The sequence below is a fragment of the Peromyscus maniculatus genome, chromosome 16 (assembly GCF_049852395.1).
Source record: "Peromyscus maniculatus bairdii isolate BWxNUB_F1_BW_parent chromosome 16, HU_Pman_BW_mat_3.1, whole genome shotgun sequence".
NCBI classification, from domain to species: domain Eukaryota; kingdom Metazoa; phylum Chordata; class Mammalia; order Rodentia; family Cricetidae; genus Peromyscus; species Peromyscus maniculatus.
In genome coordinates this window covers 40,168,335-40,182,676 of record NC_134867.1, presented here as the reverse complement: position 1 = coordinate 40,182,676, position 14,342 = coordinate 40,168,335, and the positions used below count along the sequence as shown (strand labels likewise).

The 14,342-nt window shown below is 42.9% G+C and overlaps 1 long non-coding RNA gene across 1 annotated transcript in view; it reads right to left on the bottom strand.

The window, feature by feature from the left end:
• Positions 1 to 11,372: 11,372 nt before the first annotated feature.
• Positions 11,373 to 14,342, bottom strand: part of LOC121823198 (uncharacterized) — a 42,251-nt gene continuing 39,281 nt past the window's right edge. The window contains exon 3 of the long non-coding RNA XR_013045066.1: positions 11,373 to 11,893. This is a non-coding gene — a long non-coding RNA (uncharacterized LOC121823198). The remainder of the gene's footprint in view (positions 11,894 to 14,342) is intronic.

Genomic DNA, 14,342 nt, shown 5'->3' with positions numbered 1-14,342 from the left:
ACTTTTAATAGTTGTTTCTATGGGACTGATTCCCATGCTTGATACTTTTTGCTATAAAAGGGGGCTTGAACCTCCCCCCCCCCTTTGCCAGAGTTTCAGATTCCCTAACTCAGGCTGTGGTCTCAACTAACTGGATAAGCTTTTTGTGCCCTGCAGAGATTTTTTTTTTTTTTTTTTTTTTTGGAATAAAGTTTGCTTCTGGTTTCATAGACATGTCCACCATTTTTTGCACACCCTTGGACCTAACACATACTGGGTTCTGGCCTTGGTCATTTCTCATTGTATTTTCTCCCATTTGACATGTGTTACACACTCTAATAAACTTGGTTGTTTTATTCCTGTCAGTCTGAAGGCATAAGCATCCCAACAGGCAGACAGACAGGGAAAGAAGCCACAGGTAAACAAGATGGCAAAGTTCCAATTTCTTCACGTAGGACAAAGAAATGGCAGGCTTCCTCCCACCCACCCCTACCCCACTCCCATCCCCCAGCCCAGGCATACCCAAGGCCAATCCTGGACTTTTCTCAGCTTGCGTGAAGCTGTGGGCCTCTCGGGCTCCCTCCACTTTGTTTAAGATGACCAGTCAGAATTAAGGAGGGAAGATCTACCTTATACACCTCAATCACTTAAAACAGCCCAGCCCTCCTGAGGCGAGGTGGTAGGGAGCAGAGACCAGCTCCTGAATCCCCCCGGCTCTTGTGGGGAGTCTGCCTGTATGAGTGAACACACGTGCTTCTCCACAGAGTCTTCCTGATCAAGAACCGTAGAGGGAAACAAGTTTATCTGTTGTAAAAGGGCTCCGTCCAAAATAAGAATCTGTGAGTGTTGTGGGCAGATCCTTAACATCCTCTGAGAGCTGCTTTCTCACCTTCCTGGTGTGAGAAAGCCTATCCTAGACTTTCAGTGCCTGTGATATTAGTCAGGTGGGAGACGGGCTGACTGGACTGGCCAGTAGAGCCAAGACTACACTTTCTTCAAAGTCAACAAGTATCCAGCCTGTCATATAACTTAAACAAATATTTACAGTGTAGCCTATCAAAAGACATTGAAACTATCAAAGGATAGCCTGACAAGCCCAGCAGAAACTAATTTTATACAGTGTAAACAAAGTAAGTTGCATGACAACTATATCCATACACGCAATGGGGAACCTTCTATTCAGAGAAACTAAATATCTACTATCTAGTTCCTAATTAGGCTTTCAATGTCAATTGGAGAGTTCTCAGTGGTTTGATTTTTCTTCCCAAAGGAATTACCTAACACAGCTTTTTCCCCAAGAACCATTAAAATCCCTTGGATAGAGCAATGAGGAAAAAAAATCTGTGATGATGGGGACAGACATGTAAAGCCAGAAGCTAATGTAAGTTATTGGCATCTTGGTGACAATTTAGAGGTTATGATGATGTCATAAGAGAAAGCAATAATTAAATCATAGCTTAAAGGATAATTGGGCATCTTTCAAGTAGAGAAGATGAGGTAACCATGGCATGGAGACTGTAAAGTAAGAAGGTGGTATTGGTAGCAGATGCTAGGCCAGTCATGACCTCAGGGCTGAGCTGCCTCAGCCACAGATATTTCACATGGCAGGCTCAGAATGTAAGTGAAGGATGAAGGATTTGGAAGATGGAGAAAGGACAGAGCAGTCTAGATTCCCAGGGCTCCATGTCCAGGCTGCTAACAGGACCTTGAAAGGCTTTAAGCAAGAGAGAAACACAATTAGATGCTCACCTTGGGAAAGGCAAGCTGCCAGAATGCCCATGAGAAGGTAAGGAGCCGGTCAATGGCAGAATCACCATGGGTGGGGTGTGAAACTGACATTAAAGAGGGGTAGCTGGAGAGGGGAAGGATCAAGAACTTGGTTTGGGAAAGGATTAAGTAAAGGAGAATCCCACTCATTCACTTAAATTTGATCTTCAGAAAGAACTCATTCATTATGCAATCAAATCTCCACAGAGGGATTTGCACGCCAAGGACGATGACTCAGAAAAGCAAAGCAAGACTGAGCTCCCTCCTAATGCAAGTGCATGCTTACAAGTCCACAGGGTTTGCACTGGCGGCTTTGAACACTCCTTTCCACTCCCAGCTCAACAGTGTTCTGTCACCTGGCCAGTTGAACAATGCTTCTTTCTCTCCGGAGAATGGCAAGGCTCCCCAGCTCTGTGTGTGGAACCTCCAGCTCTGTGCTCTGTGTTTCTTTTTGTTCCCCACCATAAAGTAAACTACTTAAGGCAGACGTGTAAGAGGTCTTTCTTGTTGGGCTTTCTTTGGACCTCCAGGCTCCAAATAATGACATGGAGACTGATTAATTATGAAAGCTCGGCCTTAGGATTAGCCTTGTTTCCAACTAACAGGCTCTTATAATTTAAATTAACCAGTTTCTATTGATTTATGTTTTGCCACATGGCTCTTTACCTCTTTTCCACTTGGTATGTCCAACTTGCTCCGTGTCTCGCTGGCAAATTCCGGCCTCTTCTTCCCAGAGTTCCTTTCTCTCTCCCTGGAAATCCCGCCTGTCCTCTCCTGCCTAACTATTGGCCATTCAGCTCTTTATCAAGCCAACAGAAGGTGCCTAAGCAGGCAAGGCAAAAGCGATACACAGTGTGATCAAATATCCCAGAACACAGATGATTTCCACACACATCTTGCTTACTGCAGCTTGCCACAATACCTATTAAAAATCACTAATAGGTTCTTAATCTTTATTAGCCTAAATGGTGATATTTTGTATATACTCTAACAAATAAATAAAGCTTGTCTGAAGATAAAAGGGCAGAGCCAGCCATAGAGTTAGCCACAGAGGCCAGGCAGTGGTGGCACACACTTTTAATCCTAGCACTTGGGAGGCAGAGGCAGACAGATCTCTGTGAGTTCAAGGCCACCCGGGACTACACAAGATTAGCCCAGTCTAAAAGAGAAATAGACCCAGGTGGTGATGGTTCACACCTTTACTCCCAGTACTTGGGAGTCACACGCCTTTAATCCCAGCACTTGGAAGGTTGAGACAGGAAGTGATATGGCTGGGCAGAGAAAGGAATATAAAGTGGGAGGAGACAAGAGTTTGGTGTCCTTTTGGCTGAGGAGTTGGTGAGGTGAGAGGTAGCTGTGGCTTGTTCCTTTGTCTCTCTGATCTTTCAGCATCTACCCTAATATCTGGCTCCCGGTTTTTATTAAGACCAATTAGGATTCGTGCAGCAGCCTGATTTGTTTATTCATCATGCAATAAATAGATGATAGATGATGAAACACCTTCCCAATATGGAACATGCTGGGGTAAATACAACAGGGGGGATTTGCAAGGGCCCCATCTGAATGAGGCCCAGCCTCAAGGAATTTCCCGACTATTAGTAGTGTAAGCTTTAATCAAAGCCCATAAAGATGAACATAATTATATTTGTGATTCATAGTCCGAAGGTCAGGCAGTGTGTTATACGGACCTAGTAAAGCATTTGCCCAGCCTTGGAGGCTCAGGAAGGTAAGCCCAAGGAAGTCATGTTTTGAGCTGGGGTCTGAAAGAAAAATGACAGTTAAACAAGTGAAGAGGGCAGAAATCTCACATCGATTAAGCCGCCCTGAACATGCAGTAGTCTTAGGGAAGGCCAGGAGGAGTAAGAAGGAATGTTGATTACCTTTCCTGTAGCAGGTGGGCCTCCAGGGAAGCAGGCCAAGGTGCTGAGTTTCAGCCCAGCATTACTTTCCCATCCCTTGACAAGATTATTATCACTGTTAGGTTGCACACACCCCTGCATCAAACCTGTCCAAAGTATGTATGTTTTTTATTAAAAATTTTTCTACTCAAAGGCAATCCTAACGAGGTCTCCTAATGAGAGGGGAGATGGAGTCCCAACGAGCCATCTCTTGTCACCAAACAAGGTTCCAGTATTGGGACTGGGTTGTTTTCAACTGAGTTGCTGGTCAGAGGGCCCTGTGGAAATCCCCGAACAACCCAGCCTGTGGCTAAGACAAATGGGTTGCTCTCCACAAACTGACAGCAAGGCCCCATTGCTGAGGACAACAGTCACACAAATCATTAAACATGGAGACGTCCAGCTGGTGCCTACGTGGAGCCTTCAACCCTACGTTCTAGTGTCTTGGGTGCAAGAAGACACTCTGTAGGCTACCAAAGGAGAAACAGAAACAACCCAGCCCCAAGTCTTGGGGCACAGAACCTGTGGCAGTAGCCAATGTCTGATTTGACTTAAGGTCCACTCCACAAGATGGAAACCATGCGCAACACTGCTTGGCTGACCAAGAACCAGAGAGCCCAGAGAACTGGGGTAAAACCAAATACTAGTGGTCTTAAAAAAGAAAAAAGGGTATCAATAAACTGGCTACTAGTGATATTCTGCTGTCCTCATGATCAGTGCCTTCTTCAGTCATTCTCAGAGAAGCTTCCTCCTACAGCAGATGGGAACAGATACAGATGCCCACAGCCAGACATTAAGCAGAGAGAGAGAGAGAGAGAGAGAGAGAGAGAGAGAGAGAGAGAGAGAGAGAGAGAGTCCTTAGAGCGTCCAGCCATAAGGGATGTATCTATCAAATTCCTTCCCTCAGAGGCAGAAAGAGCGTAAGAGTCAGAGGGCATGGAGGACCCCGGGAGAACAAGGCTCTCTGAATGAACTCAGCAAGGCTCATCTAAACTCAGAGACTGAAACTGTGGGCATAGGGGCCTACACAGGTCTGCACCAGGTCCTCTGGCTATGTTGTAACTTTCAGCTTAGTATTTTTATGGGACTTCTGAATGTGAGAATGAGTGAGCCTCTGGTTGTCACACATGCCCCTGGGCCTCTTTTCCTCCAGTGGGGCTTCCTTGTCCAACCTCGGTGTGATGGTTTTTGTTTCTATCTTATTATATTTTACTTTAGCATGTTCGGTTGCTATCCCTTAGAAGCCTGCCTTGCTACTGAGAGACAGAAAAGGAGTGGATCTGGAGGGGAGGGGAGGTGAAGAGGCACTGGGAAGGGTAAAGGGAGGGGAAACTGTCATCAGGACATATCATATGAAAAGAGAATCTATTTCCAAGAAAAGGAGAATAAATAAATAATGTTTCAACTCACAGTCCACAGATTTTCAATTATAGATTTGCACAAAGAAACAACCAAGACTGGAGGGTCTAAAGAGCTACACTCTGATGACTGTGTAGTTTTTGACTATTCTTTTAACTTCTCTACCTCCTAGTTTTTCCCTTTACAAAATTAGAAGGTCAATCCATAGGATATCTGTAGGGGATCCACATAACACTACAGACTTTAAAACATGCCTCCACATGCTGTAACGAAGTAGGACATTCTGACACAGGTGATGTCCAAGCTCTGACACCATCGTGGCCTTTACCAAGCCACTTAACCCTATGACCCACAGTAACAAAATCCACCCAGGGTTATACCTGACTCACAGAAGAAGCTACTTCAATGAAGTACATAGCTTCACGACTGTGTTGAGTTCTATAACTTTGTTTTTTTAAAAAAAAAATTGTGAAATGATACATAACAGTCTCAGAAACCTAAACCTCAGCGGAACCTTCCTAAGGAGAATAATAGTTTGACTTTTGCAAACATGAGGTATTACCATTACTTATTTTTACTAACTCAGACATAGTTAGAGAGGCGGTTATATTAATGATTGACCTGAGGACTTGAGAGGTATTTTCTCATGAAGCAAGGAGTAAGCATAGAGAAGAGAATTACTATCCATAGGGAACTGATATCTACCACCTAGCATGTTTTGTTTGTTTTGACTTTGATTCTAACTGTCCCTGTCATAATGATTTAAGGAACAAAATGTAGGAAGTGAACCCAGTAACATGATAAGGATTTCACTATGAATTTAGTGTGGCTTTAGAAAAACTATACTAGAAAAATAATTCTTCCATCACCTGAGACCCCACTCATAAACACACTCTTTGGGAGTTTTCTGTATAATATAGCATAAATAATAATATAATATTAACAGAGCTCTGTGCATGCTCTTAACTGATAGGTGAGATTAGATTTTGAAGTCATTTTTTTCTTTCTACTCTAAGAAATATATGATTGGGACTGGAGATATAGCCCAGTGCTTAAGAGCATTGGCTGCTTTTCCAGAGGACCCAGGTTCAATTCCCAGAACCCATATGGTGGCTCAGAAGCCTCCAGGCTGGCAACTCCAACTTCATCTTCTGGTCTCCGAGGGCTCTGTACACATGTGGTGCATGAACACACATTTAGGTATACATAAACTAAAGATAAACTTTTTTTTTAAAGGAAGAGTAGCTGAACATAGACAGACAGGTCATGTGGCAAGAATCAGAAAAGATAGGTTGGAATGTTGGGGCGTGGAATGAGAAAACTCAGTATTTCTAATTAGTTTTTCAGAATGTGCTACTACAATGGGACAGATATATTTACTTGCTTGGTTGGTTGGTTGGTTGGTTGGTTGGTTGGTTGGTTGGACGGACCAAGGGTCTCATGTATGTCAAGTACATGTTTTACCACTGAACTATGTCTCCAGTCACTGACACATTTTTTTCAGAAGATAATTCAGGGAGATGTTTGCAGCTGGCAGAAGATGCCAACTGTCAGATTCAGTGACTCCAAGGAATATTAGGCAAGGTTGTCAGAGCCCAAGGAAACTTCACTTCCCCAGATTCTGGCAGAAGCAAGCATTCCTCAGGAACTCAAGAAGCTGGTTCACCTGCACCAAACTAGCCAGTTCACTTATCACCAGCAGAAGGGACCAATGGCTGTCCCTGGCACCTAGCATACCAAAGCCCATGCTTGCCTCCGGGTCCCTCAGTACCACAAGTTCCTGTTACACATTTCAAAGTTCATGCTCGCATCCTGGCTTTTCTCACCCAGCTCCTTACCCTAAACTTCCCCCAGGTCACGGGTTTCCCCGCCCCCTCTCCTCATTGTCCTTATAGTCCTGCTATTTTGGCTATACTCCCTTTTTTTGCCCCTCTCTCTTGTTCCTCTTCTTTCTTTGTCTCCCTCTCTCGCTCTTCCCCCTTCTCTCTCCTCTCCTGGCCAGGCCCAATCTGCTGGCCATGTTCAGTCTACTACTTTCTCTCCCTTCTCTGGACTCTTCTAGATGCTTCTGGATGTTTTCTCTCTCATATCTGCAATGAAAACCTGCCCCTCAACCATGCCTTGGAGGGGTCATGTCTTCAGTTTATATAAAAGTAAATAAAAAGAAAGCTATACCTATAGATATATTTAAACAAAGAGAAGCATCTGGGGAAAAAAAAGAACATCCAAAAGTAGCCTGATGATGATGATAATGATAATTAATAATAATAATAATAATAATAAAATCCTTCCAAAGATTAACAACTAACAACTAGATTAGCAACTTCTCTCTCTAAATCGAGAGTGGAAGTAAAGAAAGAGACTTGTATCTTGAAAGTACAAAAAGAGCCGGGCGGTGGTGGTGCACGCCTTTAATCCCAGCACTCGGGAGGCAGAGGCAGGCGGATTTCTGTGAGTTCAAGGCCAGCCTGGGCTACCAAGTGAGTTCCAGGAAAGGCGCAAAGCTACACAGAGAAACCCTGTCTCGAAAAACAAAAACAAAAAAAAAACAAAAAAAAAAAAAAAAAGGAAAGTACAAAAAGAAACACGGGTAAAATAAAGACATTGCCAGCAAAGTCAGACCCAACTAGCAATATATTCTCCGTAAAACACTGCCTTAAAAGGTTCATCACTGCAGCAAACACCTGCACAATTTCAAAGAAGTCAAGACTTCGCTTCCTCAGGCTCTGGAGAGGAAGATAACTCCATGTGCTGGAGCAGCTGCTCACCTCAGGGCAGTCAGTAAGCAGAATAGTCTGTTAGCTGGCTGCCTCCTCTTGCCTCTTTTTGTTCCATACAGGCTCCAGACTTCCTGGACACGTTGTCCACATTCAGGGTTGGCTTTTACCCTTAGTCAACCATCCTCAAAAACACCTCAAGATGCACCCCAGATGTGTGCTCTACTAATCTGTTAGGTATGTCTCAATCTAATCAAGCAGCCAACTAGATTCACATCGCAAAAATGTCTAGACTATTGTCTTCTAGCAGGAAAACATCCCAGAGGAATATCTCAAACCTGAAAAAGAAATGGCGAGTCAAAAAAACCTGTAAGCACACAGCTAAACCTAAGCAGTCACTGATTACATGAAATAACAAAAGCCAACAATGCCCATTTTCTGTAAGTATAAAAATAAGACATAACTGAAATGTTGACTAAAAATAGCATTAAAATGGGAAAGAGACAATAAGGATAACGATTTCAAGAGTCCACAGTATAAAGAGAAAGTAAACCCTGGATTTAAGTTGAGACCTGGTCAATGAAATATGCACATTAAAGTTTCTAAAATAACTAGTAAATACAGAGAAATCGAATATATAATCTCCAAACTAGTAGCAAGGAAGGAAATGGAACATGGAGTGAGGGGTGGGAGATTCTAAATTCACAAGTCACAGAGAACTAACTAAAGAGCGTGCACTTTGACATACATGCAGAATCAAACACCGTTTGTGGGGAGATGACTTTTTTGTGGAAATAAAAATAAAAGCAAAGAAATGATTAACACAAAGTTCACAATGGCCTATACTTGGAGAGGGAAGAGGAAGGCCCCCCTCGAGGAGTTGGTTAAGTCAATAAAGGAAGCAGATGGCACCTTCAACTTGATTTCACAACAAAAGGGAGCCGCACTGTGTAGGAAAAGTCAACAATGGCCGAGGACAACTGGAAGGCCAAAGTAGCTGGGGTCAGCATCCTTGCTGCTGCAACCCCAAAGCACCATGTGGGAAGCGCAGGGAAGTGTGGAGAGCGAAAGGGGAAGGTCACAGAGCACCTGTTTTCTCTTCGTGTGTGTGGTGTGGTAGTGTGTCTTTGTACGTGTGCATGTCTGTGTGCTGCGTCTTTGTGTGAGTGCATTTGAGTGACTGTATATGTGCATATGTGTGCACCCACTGTCTTCCTCTATCACTTTATATCTAACTTTTCGATAGAGAGTCTCTCTCTCCTTAAACCTAAAGCTCGCCAGTGTGGCTAGACGAGCTGGCCAGTCACTCCGGGGCTCCCACCTTTCTATGCCTGGCCTTCTAGCACCTCCCCAGCACTGAGCTTACAGACAGGCACGCTGTACCCAGATTTAACGTGGGTACCGAGATCTGAACTCAAGCCTTCATCCCTGTGTATTTTCCACACTGAGTTCCCTCCCCAGACCCCTCAAGTTTTCTCAACCAAGGTCACTGCATTCTCCTTAAAATAGTAAAAGTTGGTTATTTTTACAGGTCTATATGCCTGGTGTATTTTACATTAAGAAATTATAACAATGTTTAAAGATCGCTTTCCGAATGTTTCAAAACAGAAATGAAGAGTAAGGAAAGTAAGAAACATAAATAACAAGATCAGCCTTCTTTTCATCTATTGTTATCCATCTTCTTTATTTCTACTTATTTCCTGGGTACAGAGACACTTGTCTGTAAGTCCAGTACTGGGGGGAGGTGGGTAGAAAGGTGGGGCTCTTAAGAGGTGATTAGGTCATAGGGTTGTGGCCCTCCAAAATGAGATTCATGCCATTGAAAAAGAGTTTTTCAGCCCATCTATGCAGAGGGATGCAGTATCCTTGACCATGGAAGTAGGCCTTCACCAGGGAGGCAACCTACTGCTTCTCCCCTGGCATCAGAACTGGCCACGAAGAAGAAACTAGTCCTTCCTCACTCCTTGAACACACTAGGTCTGCACCGAGGCTTTGTCCCATCTCCCAGGTACACACAGTGAGCTCAGGGGAGCAAGTTTGCTGTCTAGACAGATAACAAGAAGGACCAGCCTAACTTTAAGGACTTCTGAACTCATCCATTGTTGCCTTGTGTACCCTGGCACCGAATGGATTGAGGCAGGTATGTGCATGGGGAAAGTTAGTTACTCTCATGGGTTTATAATTGGAATAGAGGTCTATCACAAAAGACAGAGGAAGAAGAAGAATGTAAACAGAAGTTTATTATATGCATATTTCAGATATATATGAAATTCACCCAGGAAATAAGTAAGCCTCAAAGTGGTTATTCTAGTGTATTATGTTTTTGTATTTAAAATTTACAAACATAATTGTTTATCATAATGAAACATCCTTGTTCCTCATAATGAGCTTGGTAATGAGTCAGTCCAGGTCAGTTCACAAACATCTGCCTATTTGGCAGTCTCTAAGCCAAATCAGAGGCACATATATAGGACTTCCAGCTTCAGAACTGTAAGGGGAAAAAATATGCTATAAGCAATCAGTTATAGTATTTTAATACAGAGCCTCAAAAAGACTGAGATGGTCTCATTGTTGTTGAGTTCAAGACCACCGGGAAAGACCTACAGACTCAATTCAGATGATAACTAACCAATTTTGTTAAAAATGCCAGCAGGGCTGCAGTCTCTAAGCCAAATCAGAGACTTGCTGCTCTGAAGAAGCCGAAGGAAGGCTTTCATTTTTAAGTCAAAAACCACCATTACTTCATTTCTGCAGAATTCACAGCTACATGAGCAACTGATTGATTTACTCCCCCTGCCCACAGCGGAAAAAGCCAGTTTACAGAAGCCAGAGCAAGCAGTTCATCAGTCCACAACAGTCACACCATTCTGGGAAGGGGGGCAAGGAGTCAAGGTTGTCTTGTCTTTCAGGAATTTAGGCCAGAGGCAAACAGTAACTAAAATTGGTACCTAATACAAAATGGGGTTTCCTTAGCCATCCGAACATGGCTGATTGCATCTTCCATCGGCACAGTGCACAGGGTTGGGGAGAAGCTGCAAGCACTCAAAGCGTGTCCCCAGTGGCATGCTGCCTCTAGGAAGGCTGCGCCTCATAAAGGTTTTATCACCTCCCTAAAGAGCACCCAACTGAGGACCAAGTGTTCAAGTACGCGTGCTTATGGGGGACATTTCTCGTTAGCGCTGCTTAGAGGTGGGAATACGCACTAAATGCCACAGACCCTTGCTGGTTCCTCCACCACATTCTCTGAACGGTGGTTCTGAACAGCCCCACTCACCTCCCCAACAAACTTCTGCAGAGTCACCTGAACTCCACAGAAACCTTTTTTAGGTCAGCATCCAAAAATGCCAATGTTAAGCTTCAGTCAGTGATGACAACTTTAGAATTACACTAATGATCACCCCCAGGGTTTAGTGCCTGGTGATTTTTAAGGCTAAAACCCCAAACACTTACTAAATGGGATTGGATAATATTTTACTTAAATTTTTTAAAAAAAAAAAATACAGGTACTTTAAACTTTTTTTTTTTTTTGGTTTTTTTTTTTTTTGGTTTTTTTCGAGAGACAGGGTTTCTCTGTGTAGCTTTGCGCCTTTCCTGGAGCTCACTTGGTAGCCCAGGCTGGCCTCAAACTCACAGAGATCCGCCTGGCTCTGCCTCCCGAGTGCTGGGATTAAAGGCGTGCGCCACCAACGCCCGGCTACTTTAAACTTTTGTACATATTTATTAGCGCTCTGCTCAAAACTGAGCTTTTTTGTAATTTCACAGAATACAAATATTCCCTATTGTTAACTGAGACTCACACACCAGTTTAAAGTACCAGATGCTCATGTAACAAATTTTGCTTATTATTTGCGAATTGTGGAGTATATGTTGCTTGCCAAATTGAAGGAAGTTTACTCCATCCTTATAAGGAGGGGGAAAATAGGAATAATGAAACTTTATCCAAGGGGAACACTTCTCCTTTTTCTCCCTAGACGATCAAAGGGGCATGAAATGACTTTTAAAGGAACTTTTGACTTTTATTATGTGTCAGGGGCCGTTTGTGGGACAGCTTGTAGGAGTCAGTTTCCTGCCTCTCTCACGTAAGCACGAGGGGTCGAACTCAGGTCCTCAGGCTCAGTGGAATGCACCGGTACCCACTCCGTCATCATCTTGCTGCCTGAGGCATGTAGACTTCTGTTAAAACAGGATGAGAAAGTCGAGTCACACAACCAAAACTTCTGCAATCAGCTTCGCAAAACTCACAAACAGTTGGTCCAAATCAAGACCAAGTATTTTTGAAATGAAAAAAAAAAAAATCCCAAGCAACAATGAAATACGTTAAAAGATTTAGTCACAACTGACCGCCAGTCATCTTCTGTTCCCTGGAAAAGGAACATTACATCCCCAGTATTAAGAAATAGTCCTACAAGAGTCAGTCAGCGTATCCTCACTGGTTACCCAACTGCTATTTATTTCCTGGTCATTTATGAAGTACTTATTGTGTATTAACTATACTGAGTTATTCTATTATATTTTGTTTTTATATTTAAATTTTACAAAGATAATTGTTTATCATAATGAAACGTCCTTGTTCCTCATAATGAGCTTGGTAGTGAGTCAGTCCAGGTCAATTCACAAACATCACTAAGTGATGCACCATGTGTAGAGTATATAAAGAGGCAGATGGAATTCTAGCCTCTCAGAAGATGGTGAGTAAATACTCATGGCCATCACTGAGCACAGAAATGTCACAGTGAAAGGAAATAGATGACACTCAGAACTAGGGACTGCACATGTGTGTGAGGATGTGTGTGCACATGTGCATGTGGATGTTGTTACCAGATGTTAGCACCAGATGTTGTTCCTCAAGATAGCTATCCCCCTTGTTTTCTTTTTTTAGGATTCTTTTTTATTATTTTCTTTTATGAGTACGTGTGCATATGTGTCTTTATAAGTGAGTGGGTGTCATCAGAGGTCAGAAGAGGCCACCAGATCCCTTAGAGCTGGAGTTAGAGGCAGTGACCCACCTAATGTGGACTTTAGGAACCAAACTCGTGTCCTCTGAAAGCAATAACTGCTCCCAGCACTGAAGTACCCACGGCTCCAGCACCACCTTGATTTTTGAGATAGAGTCTCTTATTGGGATCTGAGGCTTGCTGATCCGCAAAGCTGGCTGGCCAGTGGATCCTAAGGACCAGATCCGTCCACCACTGCTCAGATTGCAAGCATAGGCTGCCATACCCAGCTTTTTACATGAATTCTATAGATCAAATGCAGAGCCTCTTGGACATGTAGCTGACATGTGACATGTCTCAGATCTTTTAACCTATTTTCTACTGCTATAACAGAATACGGACAGAGTAAATTATAAACAATAGAAAGGTTGGGGTTTTGTTTGTTTTTTGTTTTGTTTGACTCATTCTTCTGGAAGCTGAGATGTCCAAGAACATGACCTGTGTCTGAGAAGTGAGTGGAAAGGACAAAATCCCTTTTTGAACTTACAAGTAATCCACTCCAGAAATAACCAGTCTACTCTCAGAACTAGAATGGGGTATCCATCCATTCCCCAGGGCAGAGCCTTCTCCTTTGTATTTGTTTGTTTGTTTGTTTGTTTTTTGTTTTTTGAGACAGGGTTTCTCTGTGTAGCTGTGCACCTTTCCTGGATCTCTGTAGACTTGAACTCACAAAGATCTGCCTGCCTCTGCCTCCCAAGTGCTGGGATTAAAGGCATGTGCCACCACCGCCCGGCCACCTTTGTATTTCTTAATACTCACCTCCTGATACTAGCAAGATTGCACCTGAATTTCCACATGAGTTTTGAGGGGACATCTTAACAATATAACAGGAATTCACAGGGAATTCACACTCAGGATTGCAAGAGCTACCTCTCTGTTTAGAGGAGAGATATCTCTCTATTGTAAGGAACATTTCCAGGCACACTTGATTTGGATCGGTCATAACACTCTTAACATTCCAGATCAGCTGTTCCTCCACTTTCTATAATTTATACATAAAAGCTTTATATAATGCAATGAGCATCCACAAGTGCCCACCAATTAGTAGAGCAACAAATCTTCTGTCTACTTGATTGCTACTTCCTGAAGTTCTAGTTTTATTTTCCCTCAGAGGGAAGAGGTGTCCGGAATTTCGTGTTCCTGGTTTCCTTGTCTTTGCTGGTTCACATTAGTGTGTACAAAGGTAAACCCGCTATGTTATTTAACTGTTCCTGTTGCCAGCTCAATGGAGAAAACTTGTGTTGTCTTCTCGGCTTTGACACATTCACTCAGCGTTTATTCCTAAAATACACTCATGTTGCATATAGTTCGTTTATTCCTAAAATACACTCATGTTGCAGGTAGTTCATTTCCCATGTAAAATGCCATTCATTGGGAAAATGTACCATAGTTTACTTCACTTTTATCTGGTAGTTGATCACTTGGGTTGTTTATAGACGTTTTGTCTTCATAACCCAAGCTCGTATAAATACATTTGTCTTTTTGATGTGGGGGCTGGATTTCTTGTGTGTGTCTAATTAGGGATAAAAAGTCATGGTATAGACTGTACAAATATTGAACATGACATAATTCAGCTAAATTGTCTTCCTAGCCATCACAAAAACAGACTCTAATAACACAGTAACTAT